This window comes from Chiloscyllium punctatum, chromosome 8, assembly GCF_047496795.1.
Source record: "Chiloscyllium punctatum isolate Juve2018m chromosome 8, sChiPun1.3, whole genome shotgun sequence".
Lineage (NCBI taxonomy): Eukaryota > Metazoa > Chordata > Chondrichthyes > Orectolobiformes > Hemiscylliidae > Chiloscyllium > Chiloscyllium punctatum.
This window is the reverse complement of record NC_092746.1, coordinates 30,945,329-30,954,914: the sequence shown is the minus strand read 5'-3', so window position 1 is coordinate 30,954,914 and position 9,586 is coordinate 30,945,329. Positions and strand designations below refer to the sequence as shown.

The 9,586-nt window shown below is 39.4% G+C and overlaps 1 long non-coding RNA gene across 1 annotated transcript in view; it reads left to right on the top strand.

The window, feature by feature from the left end:
• The first annotated feature begins 641 nt into the window (after positions 1-641).
• Positions 642-9,586, top strand: part of LOC140480454 (uncharacterized) — a 51,685-nt gene continuing 42,740 nt past the window's right edge. Inside the window, exon 1 of the long non-coding RNA XR_011961298.1 lies at positions 642-748. This is a non-coding gene — a long non-coding RNA (uncharacterized lncRNA). The remainder of the gene's footprint in view (positions 749-9,586) is intronic.

Below are 9,586 nucleotides of genomic sequence, written 5' to 3'. Positions count from 1 at the left end.
ACAATGTAATTGTTTATTCACTTTATACTTACCATGGACACTTCAGACTTAGCACTGAATCCAAACTCTTCAGTCTTGCCATCATCATATGATCTGTTACATCATCAGTGACTTACTTTCTGTTTCGTTAGTTAAGTGTTAAGCCTTTCTTGATGGGGATAGATTTAAAAAGCAATTACACATGCAAGGAATTTTCAAAGAAATGTCACTGGATCGAAGCATTAATTCAGCTTTGGCTGCAAAGATGCTGGCAGACCTGCTGAGTTTCTCCAGCAATATCTATTTTTGTTTCAGATTTTCAGCATCCACAGTTCTGTGTTTTATTTTAATGTATAACAAATTCAAAGTCTTCAGAAATGAAAAGTAAGTTAAAGATGGGGTGTCAGTTTCCAAGGAGCATGGAGTCATAGGGTTATTTTTTTGAGCAGGGACTTGCTAACAGCTGATTTAAATGAGAGAGGGACAGTACCTGAGGAGAAACAATTACTCACAGCAACAGCTGATACGGAGACCAGAACAGAAGTTGGATGTTTGGCAGTTTAATAAGAATAGTTTTGAGACAGCAGAGGTGGGTCTCAGTGACGAGTAGATCAATGTGCTGACAACCAAAGCTCGCAGCAGTCATACAAGTTCTAGAGGCCATAGGGAGTGGGCGAAATGGACAGGGTGGAGGCGGTGATACTCCTGATCCAAGTGGCAGCCATCTGAGAATGACAGGCATATCATTGTGGTAATAGCCTTTAACAAGGTGAGAACTGTAGATTGAAGCTGTTCAAACTGCTCAAAATAGTCAGCGCACTTTATTTTTTTGAACTGACATTTATGATGATGATAAATGCTTTATGCCATTTATACAATGTATAGATATATACATATGCTGAATAATTTTGCATGGCGAGTCAAGGCAAACTGTCATCGTCAGTAAAATGCCAGAGCAGAGAAGAATTGGAACTGGACATCCAGACACAATTTAGGTCTCATCTCACAAGTTATGAATTCTGTCCTCTTTATTCTCTGACAAGAAAGCTGACAATTACAGCTGATCCTTTAACTTGCAGAGCTCTGCATATAAATGTTAGTCTAAACATAGAGGAACGGGTTGCCACACAATGTTGGAATGTACTTGCATTATTCAATATTGCAGTATTAAACATTGTTTTACACATGGAAAATCATGGGGTTCCCACCTGCTATTTTCCAATATGCACTCCAAGCAGGCAGGGCTTCCTGTGGCAACATACCTTTAGAAATTCATCCGAACCAAGTACATTTTATTCTCAATGAAGTACAGAGTGATTGTCATTTACTAAGATTGTTATTCAATTATCGACTGCTGAACCTCTGTTTGTTTTTACCTTTACTACACAGTGTGAGTCATCAAAGAGTGTTAACTTGCTTCCTGTCAAGGGAAAACTCACAGTATGTTTTGGTTTGGAAGCAAGAGTAAGGTGTGACCTGACCTGGAATATTATTTATGTACCTCTTCCTGTCTAATTCACTCCACTTTGAGCCTGAAGGCACCGAACTGTGCTAGAAGTATAAGACCACAGGTGGTGGCTGCTCTTTAGCGCAAATGTCATTCTTCAGAAAAAGCAAAATTTTGCACGTTAGATCGAATTAACAGCTGCAAATTCTGGAACCACTTAGCAGATCAGGCAGACATTTCTCCTTGAGGAGGAAAAAAAAAGTTGGGTTAATGTTTCGAATTTGTCACTTTAGTTAGAATGGGCAAGTGTTAATAATGGTAGGTATTAAAAAGCAAAACAACCAGAGGAAAATGAGCCAGGATGAAAACGAAAATGAAATCTATGATTAAGCAGAGCTCGCATGACATAATATGAAAATAGTGTAAAGCAAGTGAAGGTGATCATGAGACAGTTTGAAAAGTAAAAGATTTGCTTAAGATCCAAGGATGCAGAAGAATCCAGAAAGGGAAGGAAGCCTGGAAATCTAATGAACTAGGTAAGATTACAATGACACCGGAGCCTAGTGGAAGGGAAAGGCTGGTAGACAAGGAGATTTGAAGTCCACACCACTAATGTAATGAGTATATTGACAGGGGAATTGTCATTCCAAACATCAATCCAAATTTTGTTCATCTCAGAAAGCGTTGTTCCCATCATCCAAACATAACTGGCTATTCTTTATTCTAACCCTAGATAGGTTGGAAGGGTATGGTGAATATACAGAGGAATCTTGATTAAACAAAGGACACGGGCAGGCAGTATTTTGTTCGGTTAATCGAATTCCGGTTGAATGCTGGATAACATAGTTTAGCCAAACATCAAAACCTTGCGATCTTGCCGGATAATCCAATATTCAGGTAATCGAATGCTGAATAATCGAGGTTCTGCTGTATACACTTAGCTTTCAGATCAAGCACCTCAATTCAGCTTAAATTCTTCTCAGTTTGCTGGCTTTCGAGGGTTATTTATGAAGACAATGGAGAAGTGTCATCCCAATGCTAAGTGGGCATGGGTCCACAGGACAACCTGCCACTTAAATTGCACCAAATTTGCAATTTGACAAAATGACTGCACTTGGAAATCAATGACCATGCAATGCAATAGTGTTTTGTTCTACAATCTAACTGGCATTGCTGATCTAGGAGTGACTTAAATGAACTGTTTCATTCCCTATCAAACATGGCTTTTCTTTTCAGATATTTTAAAACTGAATTAAAATTTTCAATTCAAGTTTTGAAGATCCCTTTGTCACATTGTATAATATAAAGTCAACAGATAATGTGGGTGATACCGTGATAAAGCCGTGCAACAATTGTAATCCAAAATAATAATCCAGAGATCTGGAGGAAAATTCAGTTGCGTAGCTCTGTTTTTTTTTCAATTTCCCAAGTGGCCACTGCCTGTACATCTTGGTCAGTGCTTTTCAATAATATCAATAAGGAAAGTTGTACAGGTCATGCAAGTAGTATCTAGAGTATTGTCAATGCCTAGGGATTCAGAGGAAATCTATAAAAATCTACCCTCTTAGACTTAAAATTCAGGGAACATGAGTTCAAATCTCACAGTAGCAGTTTGAGAGTTTGAATTTGTTTTTTGTTTAATGCAGCTATGGTATACTAAACCCAGGTATCTAAAATCTTCAGGTATCTAAAAATACTAATCTTTTTTTCTCGCACAAACCATGAAAATCTGTAAACAGGGGGGAAAAATGAGTAATTGCAAAGCTTTTCTCAAGACAATATGCGGTTATATGAAGGCTTACATAAACATAACTCATTACACAATACATTTGGTATCCTTTACTCTGGAGCTTGGGTGTTAAAGCTGAGAATGAAACGCAATAGATTCACTTCACCGAGGATATCACATGGGTTCATATAGATGTCCAAGAGTGAGGGATTGATAGCCTTGGAAGCTGCAGTTGGATCATTCTCAAACCAGCTTATATTGAAACTAAATGTTTGTCGTTATCATCTGCCTATCCTCATCTGCTATGGCAAATCAGAAATCAGGCAACTTGCAAATTCAGCACAGTCTTATTTCTAAGGCTGCTGGCTTTGAGATATGGTACCTATGTTTGAAACTAAAAAAATAACTGGTATTTGTAAAGTGATCATGCATTTGTCAGACTTTCTTAAAAACACATTTTTACATTTCAATACCCTTTAGGGAAAGAAATCTACCATTTTGACCAGGGCTTTCTTAAATGGGACTCCCTTCTCATTTCAACATGCCTGAACATTAACTGCTGAAAATGTGTTGCTAGAAAAGCGCAGCAGGTCAGGCAGCATCCAAGGAGCAGGAGAATCGGTGTTTCGGGCATGAGCCCTTCTTCAGGAACCTGAACATGAACTGCCCATGACCAAGCCACTGAGCTGTATCAAGCCATTGGCAAAGGATCTGCCATTACCTTCTCAGCATAACTAAGAAAGGAGAACAAATACCAGGCTTACCACCAACATCCTGAGCTTTATAAAGAGCATGCAACTCCAGACTGCACTTGATTTGGTCCTCACCTAACACATTGAATTGTACTTCCCAATTGGAATCACTGGGTAATAATCAGAGTGGGATTTCTCATTGAATTCTACCATCATATGCAAAGACCATTAACGCTGACAGGAGATTCAGTCCTCATAATGGTCAAGATATCCTGCAGGACATGGTGATGTCTGGATTGAAGATTTGTAATAACATATTATTCAATCCAGCTTTCTTAGGGCAAATATACCAAGGACTATGCAAAAGAACATAATTAGAAGGGCAGGGGTTGTACGCTGAACTGGAGCATTGGAGAAGGATACGAAGCAGAATTCTGAGAACAGATTAAAGACAAAACTTTAGGCCAGATTTCCCAGGGAGTGGCAGTCTCACTCAAACTGCCACACTGGCCCTTCTCTTTTGGGAATAAAAAGGAAGCTCTGCATTTCTGAGGGAAGATTTGATTGAGAACTCCCTCAAAAATGTGGAGTGGTACTTCCAATCTGACAGCTCTTTTACAGGAAGACAAACCATGTGCCCCTTTCACAGAAGTCAGCTGTCCAGGGGCTAGGCTGGCAGGGGTAGAAAACCAGTTCAATAGGGTGTTGGATGCCAGTTTAGTAGTGCACCCTCAGTGAAGGTACATCAGTTAGGAATGGGTAGGATGCCAATGGTAACATAATAGATGGGTAGGGGAAGGGTACCAAGCAAGTTGGCCAACAGATTGCTAGAGTTCCAGGTACCAGTTAATTAGGGTCCATGCTGAGTATGGCTTAGTGTGCCAGGTGGATAAGATGCCAAGTGGGAAGGGAGCCAGGCTGCAAAGTGAAAGTAAGTGATGCAGTGTTCAAAGTTAGCTATGGTGAGTGGGAGAAAATAGGTCAGATGGGGGCAGAATCAGATTGGGTCAGGTCTGTGGGAATTGGGGGGCATGTCACTCCATCTGGCTGTGGGGGGTGGGGGGGTCAGTGTTGGGTCAGATCCAGCATGGAAGGGTGTGAAGAGTCAGGATCTGGCTGTAGGTGAGTTTTTGGGTTAATCCCAGTTGGGATAAAGCAGAGTAGGGTCTCAGAGTTGGGAGAAAGTGAGGACTGCGGATGCTGGAGATCAGAGCTGAAAAATGTGTTGCTGGAAAAGCGCAGCAGGTCAGGCAGCATGCAAGGAGGAGGAGAATCGACGTTTCGGGCATAAGCCCTTCTTCAGGAATGAGGAAGGTGTGCCAAGCAGGCTAAGATAAAAGGTAGGGAGGAGGGACTTGGGGGAGGGGCATTGGGAATGCGATAGATGGAAGGAGGTTAAGGTGAGGGTGATAGCCCAGAGAGGGGTGGGGGCAGAGAGGTTGGGAAGAAGATTGCAGGTCAAGAAGGCGGTGCTGAGTCTGAGGGTTGGGACTGAGATAAGGTGGGGGAAGGGGAAATGAGGAAGCTAGGGTCAGGCCCAATGTGGGAGGGACACAGGTTAAATGGGTTAGGGTAGGGAGGCTGTCTGCTTGGTAGTGGCGGGTAGAACTGGGGTTGGTTCCAACAGGGGCAAAAGAAAGTCATGTCTAGGGAATGTTGTGTCAGGGTCATCACGTTCCAGCGCCTTCTTGGATTGCAGAATAAATTACTGAATAAATTGTATAAAGGGTAAAATACAGAATAAGTTAGTATTAAATTGATATTACTAAAACTCAGACTGCTTCAAAAGTTCATCTTTCCCTCTCCATGGACTTCACCTACTCCTCCACTTGCCACTGTCTGATATCATCCCTGGATCCTGGCAACACACTCCTTTATCGCTACCACTGGCACCATCACGTCTGTTGGAGATGGCCAAGCTGTCCGAGTCCTGCACCTTCTCTGACCCAGGACATCGACTGATGGTCCTGGCTCTGAGTCGATCGATGGAGTCCTGGCTCGTCTCCCAGTGCTGCCATCCAAGATGGAGCAGAGCTGGAGATACACAGGACCCCAGCCCCTCCACAGGAGGATATCAGCAGGAGGCCCCAGGCCAACCAAACCAAAATAAAAACATTATTTACGAGAATTGTGAGACTGGGGAGTACAAGGATATGGAATTTCCTGTTAGATTACCCCAAGAAACCAGGATAAGTTGAATAGGTAGGAAATAATCCTAAGTGCAAAACCATTGCATAAGCTGTCACTTTCCAAATTCATTTCAGAATTTTACACCAGATAGAATATTGGGGACATAATAAAACCTTGCCAATTTCTATGGGACATACTGGTTCAAAATTGCAGCCAAAATAACAGAGAAGCTGATTGTCCTGACTATTATTTTTGTGTAAATGTTTCGGGAACCTCAGGAGGAGGACAGATGCACAATTAAATGTGCAAATCAGTAAATTTCTTTGAGAACAGCACCTTGTGACCTTTTGATTTGTGAAAACATAATTTTGCTATCTGCCTTCCTATTCAAATATATTGAATACTGTGGAGTTTCAGCACTTATGAGATAGATATAAAATCATCTTATTGCATAGCATCAAACAATTCCAAAACTAATTTTTTTTAAACAATGTGTAAATGTTAATTAATGGAAGTCAACCCCTCTGGCTTTGAAAATTCACAATTTAAAATGTTGAATTTTACTTAGGTTTTAATTATTACCATTTTTGTCTCAAATTTCTTTTCTTAATCTCTCATTCTTTGTTCAATTTCTTGTTCTACCTTTGTTTCAGTTTCTGTACCTGATTTGATATTGTATTCAACATTCTCACTTATTCTTCTTTGATCAAACCTTGTGCTATTAATTTCACAATACTGTACCTGATTAAATAAGTATTAAATTTAAACTGTTGCCCACTTCCCCACATATCAGGTAGACAATGCAGCATCATTGCCAACTCACACTTCCAGCAACATGCAGAACAAAAATATTACAGTGATGTAGAAGTCTAACTAAACACACTAATTGTTGGTCAGTTCACACCAGTAACCTTTGGACCTTCATGATTAAAAATGTGTGAAATATATATCAGCTGGAATGCTTTCCAATATTGGTGAGCATTAGCAATGTCTATGCATCCCTGGTATTTATTATTACTAAAGCATCTTGGAAGGGAGTTTCAATTTCATCAATATAAGTTAAGTAAATTCTGAAAACAACAAATTGTACCTCAAGCTGCTGAAAAAAAGACACAGCTTGTCAAATCTTTTCTTCTTGCTCTCATCAGGACACTTTGTAAGAACATTAGGTTAAAGGGGAAATTAAGGGATGCTTAATCAATCAGATTTCACTTACCAATCAATCAACATTCTCCTTTCTAACAGTGTCAATGTTGGTTTCCCCCAAACCCAAATCAGTATTCTTGCAAGTTGCCCTGATGAGTGCAGGTCAAAAATTTTCAACAAAATGCTTCATTCATTTAGTAGTCCTAAAATCTAAAACCATTTCATTTCAATGAAAGATTGTATGCTAACTGGCCTACTCTTTTCCCATAAAATTGGACTCAGTAAAAAAACGCTAAATATAATCTTATAAATTAGTATTGAAAAGAAAACTGTTAATCTTGCAGTATTCAGTAATGGCTAAATACATGAAAAGAGCTTTTCTCTACAATTCTCACATCGGGAACACCACACTTTTTCATTTAATGGACTCATTGACTCAGTTCGTGGGACATGTGGAAAACATATTAATCTAATCAATGTAATAGAAATCACCTTGCCTTTGATTCTAATGATAAAGGTTAGATACTTTTTTCTCAGCTACAGATGTGTGAATTAATAAACTAAATTATTTCACCAGCTGCTTAACATGTAAATTCTCTAGAATGTAAGGGCAAGTTTTCAATTGTTTATTCAAAAATGCTAGTCACTGTGCTTCAAAAAAAACTGAAGAATTTAATAAATAGGTTTATTGTCAAAACTGGCATGCATTATTAATAAAGTGGTGATAATGAAATAGCTTACAACTCAGATAGATAGATTAGGATTTATTGGCCAGGAACCAGTGAACAGTTTTATCAAAAGCCCATTCCCATTTGACATTTGTTCTGCAATAAATCATACAGCAGAAATCTATATAGTGGACAGTATTAGTAGATAAATGAAGACAGGGGATGGGGGTCATCAGAGATGTTTCAGTAATGTAGCTTGGCAGTGGTGTAAATCCCCCATTAAAGTTTACAAATGATAGTTTCACAAACTAACTCTGTTCACATTTTCCATTTTGGTAAATATAACCTCCTAAATTGCAATTAATGAGAACAACATTTTATAATTTCAAACAAAGTCGGGTATTCAGCATCACTGTAAAGTATAAAAATGCTTGGATTAAAAATAACAACAAAAGGTGTGACATGCAAGAAAAAATAGCAGTTAAATATATTAATATTTTTCTAAGGAAGTGTTTGATTAGCTGTTCACCTGATATGTGTGGTGCACATCGGTGTAAAGTCCATACTGACCAAAAGTCGGGAAATGTAAGAGTTGCAAGTGGACTGCCAATGATTTGGAATCCTGAAGCATGCATGTTAACTCTTTTAGAACAGAGAATGTCCTTATATATAAAAAAAAAGTAGGCACTTATGAAGATTGAACTCTTTCAAAGTGTTTGTTGTGTCTTGCTTTGGCTATGTGTTAGATTGTAATAATTTTGTGAGCTAGAATTCATGAGTAGACTTAACTCTGGGTAGGAATGAATGGTTAGAAAGACAAAATTTGAAATGAACTCTTGGTCACATGGACTGTCAATCCCAGGAATTTGCATCGTGAACCTATTTGCATTCCTGACTCTGTAACAAGAGTCAAATGGTTAGATGGAAGGAAGCAGCAAGGACAGGTGATATCTCACAATAGGCTTTTCTTTCTTATGTGGGGTTCCTCATTCAGGCAATGAGTACCTTGGAACAAAACATCCACACTAGGAGCCTGCTGGTAACTTCAACAGGGTGTTTTCAGACTCCTTGCATGGCAACTGCCCCAACCACCACTCAGAGTGTCAACTGTGTTAAGATGAAGCCTTCTCTTGGACGTCAATTTCCACTTAAGGTCCTCAATTTGTGGTGAGTCAGGAAAGCTGTCCTTCTTGATCATCTCACCTTAACATTCCCATCAAGGAGTGTGGGGAGAGCAGAAGAGACCTAATGCAGGTCTCCATTATACCTCAGGGATCTCTAATACTGTTCACCTTGCTTCCATATCAAGTTTAAAATGCTGCATGTTTTTGTTTTGCTATTGGTCAATGCAATATTTACTCACCAGAATCTGCTCATCGATTTAAAAAAAAATTCATTTAGGGGATGTGGGCTTCATTGGCTAGGACTAGTTGCCCTTAAGGAGTGATGGTGAGCTACCTCTTGAACTTCTGCAGTCCATTGTGCATATAGACACACACACACAGACACACACACACACACACACACACACAATGGTATGGTATGTTCTTGAAAGTTCTGTATCAAATTTTTAGGCTACGTCTCATCATCCTAGATTACCTTACCAGTGGAAATTGTTTCTCTTTGTCTAGCCAGTCAGTTCCTCTTGAAATTTTGAAAACGTTGTTCAAATCACCCCTTAATCTTCTAAATCTAGAAAATACATCCCTAGTTTAGTAATGCCCCCGCTTTATTTAACTTTTGGTATCCACAGTCCAATGTTGTAAATCTGTGCTGAACTTTCTCTCACATCAGT